Source organism: Tursiops truncatus, chromosome 2 (genome assembly GCF_011762595.2).
Source record: "Tursiops truncatus isolate mTurTru1 chromosome 2, mTurTru1.mat.Y, whole genome shotgun sequence".
Classification (NCBI taxonomy): Eukaryota; Metazoa; Chordata; class Mammalia; order Artiodactyla; family Delphinidae; genus Tursiops; species Tursiops truncatus.
In genome coordinates this window covers 125967413-125978957 of record NC_047035.1, presented here as the reverse complement: position 1 = coordinate 125978957, position 11545 = coordinate 125967413, and the positions used below count along the sequence as shown (strand labels likewise).

The following is an 11545-nucleotide window of genomic DNA, read 5'->3' as shown; positions in this document are numbered from 1 at the left end:
CATACTAGCTGTGCCTATCAGTAACTAGCTATTACTAGTAGTTAAGATTAGTAGTTTGAGTCTCTCCCCGGACGTGGCGAGCTTGGCTTGGGTCGAAAGCCAGAAAGGGATCGCCCGCCTTCCAGCCTTCCAGGCCCCTTTAAGTCCTACTGTCTGGGGGCCGGGGTCCGAGCCGCCTCGGCGCGCCAGGGGCCTGAGTCCCAATTGTGCTTGCTCAGTGAGGGTGACCTGGTGGCCGCGCAGGCGAGGGCACTGGTGCGGTCCCAACCGCAATGTGGGTGTGGGCGCGGGCGTGGCGAGCGGAGATCTGGGGCGCCAAGCTTGCCCCGAGGGCGGGGGTCTGGCAGCGGCTCCAGGAGCCCGGCAGGGGGTGTCTGGGCCCTTCCGAAGGACGCCGCCTGGCACCGAACTCCGGACGACTGACGGACTCGCGCCCCGAGCCCCGGCCCCGCCCCTGGGACCCCGCCCCCTGGCGCCCCGGGTTGGCTGGAGCCGGCGGCCAAGCGAGGCGATTTGCCACGCGCCGCGTCTCTGGAGCCGCTCTGAGCCCGGCCCCCGCGGCTGGTCAGGGAGGCAGCAGTGGGGGAGGCAGGGCTACAGGGCGCGACGCCGCCGGGCTGCCCCGCCCTAGGAGGCGCCCGGGTTCTCATCAAGTGACCAGTATCCCTTCCAGGAGAACACGGTCCTTCAGAGGGAAGCGAGCTCCAGCCTGTAGCCCCGGCGCCAAACCGCCGTCATCTCCTTCCTGTGCCGGGTGATCCGTCTCCTCATCCACAAGAAAACATAGTCCGCCCCTCACGTCCTTGTGGGGTAGTGCTCGCTTCCAAACAGTGTGACTCTCTTTGCCCGCACCCTTGTCTTTCCCACTCCAAGTGCTCTAGGACCCATCAAGAAGATAAATCAGCTCTATGAAGAAACCTTAAGGGAGAAGCCAGAGAGGGTGCGAAAGGAGGTGAAGGAAAAGGCGAGCTTGGCGGAGGGACACAGAGTACCGTCGAAATAGTGCGCACGCGCGCCGACAGGAACGAGTTCCGGTCTGGCCCGGGCCTGTCTCCTAAAAATAGCCCCGGTGTGGGGATCCGTGCGCTGATGTCCCGACGAGTCCCGGGCTGAAGGAGGCGGCTCCGGGCGGCGCGGAGCGCTGGTGGCGGGCCCCCGTTGCGGCTTGTGTGCGCCCGCCAGCTGCGCCGGAGAGACGGTGAGGGCCGCGGGCGGCAGGGCTCAGTCCGCGGGGCCTGAGGGGCGGCGTCTCGGCGAGGGGGCTGGGGGCGCCGGGGAGGGGGGCGACGCGGCCCAGGAGGGGCGCCTGCAGGGCTCCGGGGACAGCGGGACGGTGTGGTGTCCGGCTGGTTGAGAGCAGGGGTCGAGGCGCGCGGCGGCGGGGCGGGTGGGGTGAGGGGAGGCGGCGAGCGGTGGTCGCGTCGGGGTCGGAGGCGAGGGGCAAGGCGCCTGCGGAGGTGGGGGCGGGGTGCCCTGAGAGCGGGCCCGAGGTCTGAAGGGGTGTCGCGGGCCGGTGGAGGGAGGCTCGGCCGCGCAGGCTCGGCGTGAGGAGCCTCCCAGGGCGCGCGCCGTGTTTGGGGCTGGGGGGCGGTGGTGGACGTCGTCTCCTTGAAAGTTGAAGGAGTTCCCTGGGGGCCCGGAGCCTCTCTCTGTAGGGGAACGCCCGAGGGCCGTTTTCCTAATCTTTCAGTGTGAGGCCGCGGTCTCCCCGAAGCGGTTTACCGGGGGGTGCGGGGGGCGTTTTGCGCTGTTGTTGGACTCGAAGAAGTTCCCCCACTTCTGTTTGGGAGAAGGTTGGTCTAACGGAGTGGAACTCTGTGTGTGTATGTGTCTGTGTATGTCAGTGGCCGTGTGTGTGTGGATGTGGATGTGTGTGTGGATGTCAGTGGCCGGGTCGGTACTTGGGGCCAGGAGGTGGCCCGGGCTGGGGGCACCTGCGGGTGCGGACGCCCGACAGTGCGGGGAGACGTCGCGGGGAGGGAAGGGGCTACAGAGGGAACCGCTCACTGCCCTCACCCAGGACGTCCATCTAAGTAGATCCCGGCTCGCAGGGAAGGTTTTGTGTGATAAGAAACTTTGCCTTTTAGTTCGATTCCATCTGTCTTTGATCAGTGAGGATTTATTAGTAGGTGAGATAGTGCAAACAAGTTTGGAAAAGGTGAGCATTTCTGAATTAGAAAAGCAAGGGATTTTTTTGTTTGTATTTTGTTTTTTTCCCATTTAAAGTGTAACTATAAAAATGTTCTCAGACCTGATGATTGATTACTGAGATAAGAAGTGAGCCTTCTGTCATGATCCAGTAGGGAACCATGTGTAGATTGAAGACTAGCAGCACCGTGTTAACCTGCATTTTATTTTACAATGAGATTGTGATTCCAGTAAGTGTGCTTTTAGAAAGGCCTGCTGTGGTGTGTTGACAGTGTGTGTATTTTAAAACAAATACTGTCTGAAAATTTTCAAGTTTTAGCACAGTATGTTTTCATTGTGTCTTGTATCTATTACTGTATGGAGAGAAGGTTCTCTAAAGCTGTAATTAGGTGTACATTACAGAAGAGCACTTTTCCTTTAAGAATCCAGCTGTGTTGTTTTGGCATCTGCCAAGTACTCCAGTTGTCAGTTTTAAAATCTGTTACCTTGGCAGTCCTTGTACAGTCTGTGGAAAAGTTAAACAAAATAGCTTAAAGATTTTTTCTGCAAACACAAAAACGGCATTTATTTTAATAGTGTGAATTTAGGAAACGAGCATAAAATAACTATATTGTGTTATTATGGCTTTTGTATATGTCTCTTGGTTTGGGGTGTTTTTTGTTTTTTTGGTTTAGTTTTGGAAGGCTCAGTCTTTACTCATTTCTTTTCCTGTGAATGGCAACTTTTAAGAAAAAAGTCAGAAGTGTTTTCACTAAAGTGGAAGACAATTTTAGTTAGACTTTATATAACATGTGTTCACTATGTTTGATATAAAACATTAAGATTAGTTCTATATGATGATGCACTAACTGATTGTGGAATCACTTCTAATTCTCAGTGAGCATCGTAGTAAAAAGTTGTGATAATGGTGTTAAAATGAAAATACTCTGAAGAACTAAAACTAGTGATTTAAATACTTTGCAGACACGGGCTTTAATAATTCTGTTGGAAGAGTGCTTCCAGTTGAAACTTATTTACTAAAGCCGTCAACAATTGTGAGATGGTAGTGACCTCTCTAAACACAGGTTTTTCATTTAATTCACACTGTTGTTATATATGAAACTGGTTTTATTCACACTGGAGCAAAGGTGATAAAATCATGTTAACTCCTTAAATTGCTTCCTAGCAAAAAGTCCAATAAAATTGTTTAGGGCAATGAGTGAATGAGTGGTGGGGAGTGCTCAGTAGAAGGAAAATAGCTCTTTGGGGCTCAGAAATAATAATTGTAAAGTCACCATATTGAATTAGGGATTGAGAATAATCTTCTTTATTATTAGAGTTTTTATGTTTCCTTAATGGGTATGTTTGACAAAGGTTATTTTGTAAATGCAACTGGAAATAATCTTTTAAAGATGAGTTGTTTTGAATGGTGATGTTTTATTTTTCAAGGCAGTTGCATTATTGCTTTGTATTTTACATTAAGAAAGCAGTGCAGGTTAATATTAATTTTATTAATATTCAAGCAGTAGCAGTGTCGTCACTCATTAATTTTTTGGTTACCAAGAGAAATATTTAAGTATATTCTGAGAGTGGTTAAGTAATTGTGGAAATGTTTATTAGAACGTGATTTTGAAGTTTGAAATATTTTAATAAAATCTTTTTAGTAGATTTGTTTTCCGATTTAGGAGGGGGAAGCCATAAGTAAATTTGTTACTGGGAAGTAGCATGCTTATCAGTGTGGTTTTGGGAAGCCACTTTTTTTCCCTCCCTTTGCTGCTTTTATAAAGTCTGGCAGGAGGAATTTAGAGTAACACACAATGATGATGGTCCTAGATTTTCTTTGGGCATTTCTAATTTTATATATTCTGTCTTGTAATCAGACTATGCACCTATTTTTTGTTTGTTTTGGAAGATATACTCTTGGTACATATGAATGTTACAAAGTCTAGCTGAAGTTTTCTTTTATCAGCGATGGGGCAATGAAAATACTGCTTTGTGGACTGAAAACGATCAGCATTGCCTTTTTCTAGATTAGAAAGAAAATTTCTGAATGTTCTTAGTAAATTGAGAAGCGAGTGCCCTCTCAATGTTTGAAGTAATAAGGGAAGTGTAAATATGGAAAATCAAATCTGTCTTCTAGTTAACTTCCTGCATAGAATACTCTAATACATTGTGCTGACTCGCAAGTCCTCATAAAGGAAGGCCGCTTGACTTTGTCATCAGATCTTGGTTCTGATCCCAGCTCTACCATTGACAAAGTTATGAGACGTCTTCTGTGAAATGGGAAGGAACTACACCACCTGCCCCATAGAATTGTTAGAATTAAATGAAATAATGGTGTGAGTTCCTAGGACGTTCCCTGAGACCTGATGTACAAAAATGCATATTGCCTCGTCTCCTTTCATCTCTTCCTGCATACATCCCTTCCTTCCTATGTAGATTGTATAGGTACTCTGCCCAATACCTGTACCTTTAGTGTTTGTTACCAAAAGGATTTCATGTAATGTATAAATACAGGAGAATGCTCATATATTTGTTTGGGATAAAATATCCCAGCATCTTAAATTCATTGTCAGATTAAACATAAAATGTTTAGTTGACTGATCTGCAATCATTGTTGGATTCTAACTTCCATGATCTCTCTACATTAAAAAAAAAAAAAGTGAAATATAAGTATTTTTCCTACTTTTCACTGAAACATGTTGTTAAGGAATTATCTGTGGGAGTTATCTTTAAGATATGATATTTAAAATTTGAAATTACAAAAATATTTTTATAACATACCTGGAATAAGTATATCTAAAAAATAGGTTTTCTTTAGTTGGTAATTTTAATTTTTTATTCTTCATTTTACTTGCTTGGTGGAACTAAATTATTTTATTTAGGTGTGCTTTATCTGTGTATGGTTTATCTGTGTATACTATGTTAAATGGATCCTGTGTCCAGTCTATTATAATTGAAAGTATAAGCTCATTTGTTAATAAGTCTCATGCATGGCACGGGATATGTGTTGGCACATATTTAATAAGTACTATATTATTTATATAGATATATGTTATTTACTGATTTTAATAGTTTTGTATTTACTAAATTGATATTTACTGAACTTAGTATTTTATTTAATATTGAATCATCTTAGTAATCACTGAAGATGAAATCATAAGCATATGAGTTAAGAAAATTAGCTGGTTTATGAAGTGGAATACCAGATTTTTGAATATTGGTGTATGACAGCAGATAATTTACTTCTTCATCAGTTTAATACCTGTTGATGCTGAAAGCCAGAGGAATTGTTAACATGGGTGAAAAACAGACACTAGCTGATCAGACTTCTAATAACTATCAGCCAAGGCACATCTTTTTATGGTTGTCTTGAATCAATACTAATTTTATTTTCTTCCTTATACAAAAATGTAAACTTTAATTTATGGACTTAAATTCAGCCATCAATAAAGTTACATTGTTATATGTTTTGAGAAACGTTTTGGTAGTGGGTGGTAAATTTATATTGCATGAGCTGGACCTTTTCACCAGGTTATTTTTGTTGCCAGCAGCATGCATGTGGAGCTCGACTTGGATTAGTTTGAGGTATGATTTGTGACCCTTGGAACAAAAGGATACTCTCCATTTAACCTGGTAAGATAACTTGTAGCTGTTGGCTTATTAAAACAAGGTGCTCTTGCATTGACTAATATTGTATTTGCTTGTCTCACTTTTTATCCCCAGCCCTAGCAATCCAACTTTTACATAGAGATTAGGATTACATTTCTAAAATTCAGATCTAAATTCAGATCTGAATTTTAGAAATTCAGAAACTTTGAAGGCATGTAAAATCAGTAAAGAGGCAGTAATTTAAAAGATAAGAGGTTGACCTCTAAAATCTGACTGCCCAAGTTTTAGAATACCCACTCTAGCACTTTTCTTTTGGCAAGTTCTCAGTCTTCTTGAGGCTCAGTGTATAAAACAGTGATTATAATGTTATTTACTTTGTAGAGTTGTTGAGACGATTGAATGAGACATATATTGTCAAGCTTTTAGCACAGTCCTTGGTACCTAAAATGCAGTAATTTTTTCTCCTGCTGTTACTATCATTACCACTACTGCTGTTGCCATTATTAGTCACGGTTCACTTCATAGTATGATTCTATCCTATCTTTCTAGGCTCATTGTCAGCCACAACTCTTCAGTTTCTATGACCCAGTTAAGGCCAGCTATTTGCTCCTCTCTGAAAAGGCTATTATTTTCATGCTGATGTCTCCCACTTTTATTTTTCTAGCCCAGAATTTTCCTGAGCTTGATATTCACTTGGAAATCTAGTTGGGATTTCAAACATAATGTTAGCCACGTGACTAAGATATAGCTATTTATTTCTCTCCCCCAACCTTCTTCCTCTCTCCTACCCTCAAACCCTGGTGTCTCTACTGGCCCTCCCCATCTCAGTAAATGGCAGGACTCAAGCCAGAAACCTAAGATATCATTTTGGATTCTTTTCTTTAATCTCAGATCCAACCCATCCACACGTTATACTGTACCTTCAAAATCTGTCTTGAGCCAATCCACTGCTCTTAGCCTTCACTGCCTTCACCTCTTTATTTCAAGGCATCATTATCTCTTGCATGAATTACTGCAGTAGCCTCCTGACTGGGCTTCTTGTTTCTTTTCCTGTTCCTCACAAGTTCTTTATTCACACAGCAGCCCTAGGAACCGTTTTAAGAGCCTCAGTCATGTCATTTTTCCTTAAAATCTTCCAGTGACTTCCCATTCCTCTCGAATGGCCTGTATTCTTTTCTGCGACCTGAATGGCCCTGAATGATCTTTCTCCTTCTCATTGTTCTTCCCTTCATTCACTGGATGCCAGCCACTTGTGCCTCTCAGTGTTCTTTAAACGTTTTACTTCCTTTTTAGGGTTTTTTGCACTTTTTGTACTACCTGCTTGAGATGCTTTTCATAAGGCTGGCCTGGCCAAACTCTTTGGAACTTGGCCCAGATCTCACTTTCTCACTCAGACCATCCTGTTTAATGTTGCAGTCCGTTAGTTACTCTGTCACACATCTTGTTTATTTTCTTTAAGACACTTAGTATAATTTGTACATATCTTGTTTAGTTATTACTTAATTATGGTTTTTCTCCATTATCTGAATGTAATATATCTATATCTTCATTCATGTTTTTGCCAGGGATTGGAATGCTCACTTGCTCATATTTATCCTTTAAGTTGTAGCTCAGATGTTATCTTGATAACCGATTTTAATGTTTTTAGACAAAGTTTTCCTCCCTTGCTCTTGATGCACACACTATTTGTAAAATCCGTTATAGCCTATTTAAAGTATTATAATTGATGTCATTCTCTTCTGCTAGGCGGAATTCCTGTGTCAAAGACTGTGTTGCTCTTTCTGTATGCTCAGTACCAACCAGTCTGTCATGCCACATATTAAATCTCCGTAAATGTTGAATTGAGTGGAAGTTGTCCTAATCAACTGAAATGACCAACACAAGCCAGTTTTCCCAAATGAGACTTTAAAAATTATAAAAGTACTTTCCAGATTATAAAATACTAGTTTGTGCATTTCCTGTACATATTAATATATGTATTGTGGGTCAAGGCAGGAATCCCAGAGTTATCGAGCCTAAGTATAATAGCATTTCCTGAGATTCCATTTTGTGAGAGCTTTCGTGGCCAGCATTAGGAACCTAACAGCTATTTGTAATGGTGAAGAGCATTCCACATTCTAAATACCTAAATTACAGATGAGCTTTTGGAACATAACCTGTTTGTAAGTTGGGGACTATTTTAGCGAAATGTTTATTTTGATGCTGAAAACCTTTTTCTTAATGGTGTTAAGCTTATTTTCACATGAATTATGAAGGGAAAGGGAGAAAAGAATCTGTGAGTTGAGATTTTGTTTTTCAGAAATGGCTCGGTTTTCCCAAAGTAAAGTTTTGGTATTGGCAGAAGGTTGTTGTTGTTTTAATGTTTTGCTTTGGGAAAACCTTAGAGAGAAGTTACAAGACTAGTACAGTGAACTCATATACCTGTCACCTAGATTCACCGATTGTTAATATATTTAGCATGTTTGCCTTATGATTCTCTGTATTTGCAGAGTGGCCCCAAACTCTGGAAACAGATATTATTATTTTATTTTATCTATAATTTGAAGCTCCTTGATGACATTTTCTGGAGTATGCCAAAGATTCAAGTTTATTCAGTTAAAGTCAGAAGCATATCATCTGAGGCAGAACATCACAGATGCATACAAGGGATAGATTGGAAATGCTGCATTAATGTACTTTGCTAACAAGGAAACCACATATTAAACATATTAATGTCATTCAGCATATCATGTGTTGTGCTGTAATAGCAGGAGTCCACTCTGTAGATCTTTTTCCTCTTCTTTTTTTTCTTTTCTCCTTTTTCTTCCTTTTCCTATTATAATTATTTTTATTGTTAACCATTTGAGAGTAGGTCTCACACATCATGATCCTTTACCCCAGGTGCTTCAGCAATATTGTCTAAGAACAAGAGATATTCTTACATAACCACAGTATGATGGATTCAAGAAATTTAATATTGATACAATAATTTACTATGCAGTTCATGTTGAAATCTCTTCAGTTGTGCCAATAATATCCTTTAATAGTGTTTTTTTCTAATTCAGTGTTATTTATTGTATTTTAGTTGTCCTCTCTCCTTTAATCTGAGACAATCCTTCAACATTTTTTTTCCTCTGGCATGAATAGTTTTGAAGAGTACAGGTCCTTTGTTTTGTAAGATGCAGGAATACCACGTAAGTGGTGATATATCCTTCATAGAAAAAGGCAATATAATATAATGGTTGACCCATAGTATTGTTGTTTACTTGGATCACTTAGTTAAGGTTTGAAAACTCCATGTAAAAGTTTTCATTGCCCCCTTTGTTATTGTTGAATAATCTTTGGGGAGACCCTTTGAGACTGTGTAAATACTCTGTCTTCCCCCAGAATGTTCACATAATGGTTTTAGCATTTGTTGATGATTCTTGCCTGAATCAGTTATTACACAGCAGTTTCAAAGTGGTGTTTTTATATTATTCCTTCTATATATTTGTTAGTTGGCCTTCTATTCAGTTGTAAATTAGAGCTTTTCCTTTTCATTGCTTATTTAATATCAATATAAGTTTATAGATTCTTTTTTTATGAAGTAGGTTATACTCTATCACCTGTAAGTATTCATTTTTTAAAAATATTTATTTATTTTTGGCTGTGTTGGGTCTTCGTTGCTGCACACGGGCTTCCTGTAGTTGCGGCGGAACAGGGGCTGCTCTTCATTGTGGTGCACGTGCTTCTCATTGCAGTGTTCTCTTGTTGCGGAGCACGGGCTCTAGGCGCACAGGCTTCCGTAGTTGTGGCTCGCGGGCTCTAGAGCGCAGGCTCAGTAGTTGTGGTGCATGGGCTTAGTTGCTCCGTGGCATATGGGATCTTCCCAGACCAGGGGTCGAACCTGTGTTCCCTGCATTGGCAGGCAGATTCTTAACCACTGTGCCACCAGGGAAGTCCCCTGTCAGTATTCATTTTGATGTTCCAAATTAACTCAGGTTTGGTCAGTGGGAGCTCCTTCAACTTAACTCATTGATTGTTTTGACATGTTTCTATCATTTTTGGAGCACTTCCTTACTTTGGGGACAGAAGATATTCCAGACTCATCTTCTTTCCCTGCAGCTGTCCTAGGATCAGCCATTTCTTCAGGGGGGTCCTGGTTTCTTTCATTGGGTTAAGAGTATTTAGAAGTCAAGAACTGGGCAGTAGGTATGCTCGTTGATACTGGAATATCATTGTTTTTAGAGCCTTAGCTGACCAAGCTGAGAAATTTTGAGTTTATGCTGATTGCTCAAGCAGTAGATTGTAATTTTTCTTTACGTTCCTGGAACTCCTTAGCACAGAATCTTTTCTTTTGAAACTGTTAACAGTTTAAGTGACTAATTTGTCATGGAATTTTTCTGTTTAATTCTGTAATGGTTGGGTCTTGATTTCCAAAACTTATTTTAAGGTTCTTGGGAATAGGAGTCCTGTTTTATATCTCTTTGTATGTTCAGTGAATATGTTTCATAGTGCCTTGAGCATGATTGGTACCCACAGGTGGTTTATAATGTATAAATATAATAATGACTCAATATTATGTTTATTACTTTTACACCATAGTTAACTATTCTTGTGTTTTGTTGTAGCGTTTCAGGTAATTTTGTGGAAGCTTTTAAGTGAATTGGTGATTCATTTGTTCTGTTTTTACTAACTTTGTTAACCTTGAAGTAATGAAACATCTAAAAGTTTTTCAACTTAAAAATTTTAAAAACCTGATTCTTGAGATTAAAGTATATAATTAAAGAACATCAAAATGACTAATTTTGACATTGCTGTTTTATAGTGTTTTGTTCTTTAGCCCTTTCTGGGATTCACTTTAATTATAGTGAGATGATATCTAGATCCTTTTTAAGTCTAGGTTACATGCTTTATATATAATTAACGTTGACTTGTTTATGAAAGTGAAATTAAGTGCTACAAAGTGTAGTGGAAAGAATATTGTGCTACTGAGCCAGGAGTCATTGGGTTCTAACTCTTTGTAAACATTGTGTTACTTTGGCAATTTCACAGTTGGATTTTCATTATCTTATTCAGTCTATGGGGCTAGGTGATGAGGAATAAGAGTGAAAAGGCATGGTTTTCACAGTCATGTGGGAGTATGGATACATATAGGTTTATAATTCACTTTGCTATGTGCTTGATGTGTATAGTGCAGAGTGCTACAGGAGCACATAGAAGGGGCAATTAACCCAGTTTCAGGGAAGCCAGGAAAATTTATTCCACTGGAAGTGACATTTTCAATTTAGGATGAAGTCTAAAGAGTGAATAGGACTTAGCCTTGTGAAGAGAGTAGGTAGAGTTTACTAGACCTGTTAAGGGCAAGAGATACACTTAAGAACCTTGGGTTGCTTGGAGAAACTCAAAGAGTACACTATGGATGGATCAGGCAGTGCCAGAGAGATTAGACTGGAGAGGTAAATAGGGACCAGATTATGAGAGCCCTTAAGCTGTGTTAAGGAGTTTGTACTTTATTTTAGGGAAAATCTAAGCATCTTAAGCCTGGGAGGAAATTAATTTAAAAGGTGATACTGATTGCACTGTGTAGACTTCTTCAGAGAGAGTTAACAACTGGTAGGCAGGGCTTCCCTGGTGGCACAGTGGTTAAGAATCCGCCTGCCAATGCAGGGGACATGGGTTCAAGCCCTGGTCTGGGAAGATGCCATATGCTGCGGAGCAACTAAGCCCATGCGCCACCACTACTGAACCTGCTCTCTAGAGCCCATGAGCCACAACTACTGAAGCCCGTACGCCTAGAGCCCATGCTCCGCAGCAAGGGGAGCCACCGCAATGAGAAGCTAGCGCA

At 41.4% G+C, this 11545-nt stretch overlaps 1 protein-coding gene across 11 annotated transcripts in view; it reads left to right on the top strand.

Moving 5' to 3' along the window:
• The first annotated feature begins 693 nt into the window (after positions 1-693).
• MEF2A (myocyte enhancer factor 2A) overlaps positions 694-11545 on the top strand; it is a 178455-nt gene continuing 167603 nt past the window's right edge. For 3 of the 11 annotated variants that reach the window (XM_019945742.3, XM_073801340.1, XM_073801341.1), the window contains exon 1: positions 699-1198. The gene's annotated coding sequence lies outside the window, so the exon portion shown is untranslated. Of the gene's footprint in view, positions 1199-5681; positions 5764-11545 lie in introns of all 11 variants that reach the window. The other 8 variants (XM_073801339.1, XM_073801342.1, XM_073801344.1 and 5 more) reach the window with 7 other exon arrangements.